The following is a 3,626-nucleotide window of genomic DNA, read 5'->3' as shown; positions in this document are numbered from 1 at the left end:
TCTTAACTCAGGAACCTTAGAAACAGCTGTAGAACCAGATACATGTTTAGACTGTTTTGCTTCCCTCAATCTTTACCAACTAACTTCAATAATTTCTTCATCTAAACCATCAACCTGCCTCTTAGACCCCATCCCGACTAGGCTGCTTAAAGATGTTCTACCCTTAGTCAGCACCTCTATACTAGATATGATCAATCTATCTTTATCAACAGGCTATGTACCACAGTACTTTAAAGTAGCTGTAATTAAACCTCTTCTGAAAAAGCCCAAACTTGATCCGGATGTTTTAGCCAACTATATATATCTAACCTTCCATTTCTCTCTAAGGTTCTGGAGAAAGCAGTTGCTAAACAGCTGTGTGACTTTCTACAGAGAAATAGTTTATTTGAGGATTTTCAGTCAGGATTTAGAGCTCATCATAGCACAGAGACAGCACTGGTGAAAATTACTAATGACCTCCTTATTGCATCAGACAAAGGACTTGTCTCTGTACTGGTTTTATTAGATCTTAGTGCTGCATTTGATACCATTGACCATCAGATCCTATTGCAGAGATGGAATATTCATTGGCATTAAAGGAACCGCTCTAAGCTGGTTTAAGTCCTATTTATCAGATCGATTTCAGTTTGTACATGTTAACGATGAGTCCTCCATGCACGCCAAACTTACTCATGGAGTTCCTCAAGGATCTGTCCTTGGACCAATCCTCTTCACTTTATATATGCTTCCTTTAGGCAATATTATCAGGAAATATTCCATAAGCTTTCATTGTTATGCAGATGATACTCAGTTATATCTATCGATCAAGCCAGATGAAACTCATCAGTTAGCTAAACTTCAAATGTGCCTTCAGGATGTTAAAACCTGGATGACCTGTAATTTTCTAATGTTAAACTCAGATAAAACTGAAATTATTGCTCTGGGGCCTAAGCACCTCCGTGACGCATTATCTAAAGATATAGTTTCCCTTGATGGCATCGCCCTGGCCTCCAGCACCACTGCGAGGAATCTTGGAGTTATCTTTGATCAGGACATGTCGTTTAAGTCTCACATTAAGCAAATTTCAAGGACCGCCTTTTTTCACCTACGTAATATTGCGAAAATCAGGAACATCCTGTCTAAAAATGATGCAGAAAAACTAGTCCATGCATTTGTTACTTCTAGGCTGGATTACTGCAATTCCATATTATCAGGCTGCTCGAAAAAGTCCATTAAGACTCTTCAGCTGATCCAGAATGCTGCAGCACGTGTTCTGACAGGAACCAGGAAAAGAGATCACATTTCTCCTGTTTTAGCTTCTTTGGCTTCTTTCTTCTTTCTTCTACTGGCTTCCAGTAAAATCCAGAATAGAATTTAAAATCATTCTTCTTACCTACAAAGCTCTTAATGGTCAGGCACCATCTTATCTTAAAGAGCTCATAGTACCTTACTACCCCACCAGAGCACTGCGCTCCCAGAATGCAGGGTTACTTGTGGTTCCTAGAGTCTCCAAAAGTAGACTAGGAGCCAGAGCGTTCAGCTATCAAGCTCCTCTCCTGTGGAACCAGGTTCCAGTTTGGGTTCAGGAGGCAGACACCATCTCCACATTTAAGAGTAGGCTTAAGACTTTCCTCTTTGATAAAGCTTATAGTTAGGGCTGGCTCAGGTAGTCCTGAACCATCCCTTAGTTATGCTGCTATAGGCCTAGACTGCCGGGGGATTTCCCATGATGCACTGAGCTCCTCTCCTCTACTTTCTCTCCCTCTGTATGCAACCTTATCCCATTATTGCATGTTACTAACACAACTTCTCCCCTTTCTGGTAGTCTTGTGCTTTCTGTCTCTCTCCTCTCCTATCACTTCCTGCAGGTTTTCTGGCTCTGGAGCTGTGGAGTCTGGATCTGGCTGCGGGTCACCTGCTGCCCTGTTCCTGCTCGACACCCTCTGCTGCAACGACTATTGTTGCTAGTCTTATTGTTATTATTGTTATTATTCATTAACATTACGATGGTTACCATTAACACTATTATAAATATCTGTACCATTTTTCATTTAGTCTATAGCAACATTACCTTCACTGTGTGTACCTCTGTGTATATTGTGTAGGCTGCCTCCCTCCCTCTCTCTTCCTTACATCTCTCTCTCCTACATCTCTCTCTCTCTCTCTCTCTCTCACCCCAACCGGTCGAGGCAGATGGCCGCCCACCCTGAGCCATGGTTCTGCTCGAGGTTTCTGCCTCTTAAAAGGAAGTTTTTCCTTGCCTCTGTCGCCTAGTGCTTGCTCTTGGTGGGAACTATTGGTAAATAACATCACAGAGTACGGTCTAGACCTGCTCTTTTATGAAAAGCGCTGTGAGATAACTTGTTGTGATTTGGCGCTATATAAATAAAATTGAATTGAATTGAACCTCCTCGCCCAGGGAGCAGAGCGCATCGGACACCGACTGGAGCCGGGCCGCATGCTGATCGAGGACCGCTCCCTGGGAGGCGACGGCGCGGATGACTTCCAGCGGAGTGGGGTCGGTCGAGGGGGGAGGAGAGGGGGAGCGTGCTGGGTCCACAGTGGCTCGATCGTTCTGTAACGGTGGGAGACAGAACGGACCCAAACGCAAGGCTGAGGGTTAGAAAAAGAGTTTATTGAGGAGAAGGGGGTTTGAGGCGAGGGCGGGTGGAAGGAGGGGAGAGGCTGACGAGGACACGGGGAACCGAGAAGCTGGAGAAACGGAGGGCACTTAGGCTGGAGGCTTGAGGGAGGCTGGCAGACGGATAGGAGAGGGCGCGGAGACTGGGGGTCCAGAAGGGGTGCGAGAGGGGAAGCCGGAGGGCGTCGTGGAGGCGGCAAGAGGAGGAGGCAGGCGAGCGAGCCCGGCTGGCCGAGCTGGGAGGCAGAGGTGAGTGAACCTGGCAGGGGGAAACATAGAGACAGGGTTAGTAGGCAATGGGGACGTGAAGCAAGAGGGAATTTTAGAAAGAGCCAGAACGAAGCGGCGACACCAGGTCTGGAGCTGCGACGATCGAGCGAGGATGGTGTGGAAAGCCAGGGTAGATATACTGGTTGTGATGAGGCTGATGGCTGGCAGGTGCGGCGGCTGGGGATGGAGGTTAACGAGGTGCAGGTGTGGGTAGCCAGCCGGTCTCCGGAGCAGGGAGGGAGAGAGCACACACAGGAGAGAGAGATGGCACAGGAGAAACCAGAATGTGAGGGAAATGAGAAACAGGACATTCACCAACAGCCGGGCTGCCACCGCGACAATTGTTATTATATTATATGTTTCTAGTCTGTGGTGTATGTTGTCCAATTCTTTGTTCAGGGCTTCAATGGTGAAATGTATCTGTCTCACTCTCTCATTCAGTAGCTAGTGTTGCACTTTCTCCAGGATTATTCCGGCTCTGTGTCCTTTCACCGTGGAGCCTAAATGTAGGCTGTTGGGAATAAGTTTGTGTTGTCGGCATCTCAGGTTAAATTGTAGATTGTTCCGTAGTCTGCAATTTTCCTGGCTGTCCTTTCATACTCCTGTACCAATCTGAGGGTTCATCCCAAAATGATTAGCAAGATGTCTGTGAAGATTCTCAGTCATCCAAGTCATAGTTATCCAACGAAGGTTAAAGTCAAGGGCAACTGGACTGGTTGAAGATACTGGAAAACGT

The 3,626-nt window shown here is 46.6% G+C and overlaps 1 long non-coding RNA gene across 1 annotated transcript; it reads right to left on the bottom strand.

Annotated features, from left to right (window-relative positions):
* Window positions 1–2,594: 2,594 nt before the first annotated feature.
* LOC119892821 lies at window positions 2,595–3,087 on the bottom strand. Its single transcript, XR_005442641.1, has 2 exons — window positions 2,973–3,087; window positions 2,595–2,879 (listed from the first exon to the last, which is right to left on the bottom strand). It is a non-coding gene; the product is annotated as an uncharacterized LOC119892821 (long non-coding RNA).
* Window positions 3,088–3,626: the final 539 nt, after the last annotated feature.

This window comes from Micropterus salmoides, unplaced genomic scaffold (genome assembly GCF_014851395.1).
Source record: "Micropterus salmoides isolate LMB-PRFRI ecotype aquatic unplaced genomic scaffold, ASM1485139v1 Ms_hic_scaffold_707, whole genome shotgun sequence".
Taxonomy (NCBI): domain Eukaryota; kingdom Metazoa; phylum Chordata; class Actinopteri; order Centrarchiformes; family Centrarchidae; genus Micropterus; species Micropterus salmoides.
This window is presented reverse-complemented; position numbering and strand designations above follow the sequence as displayed.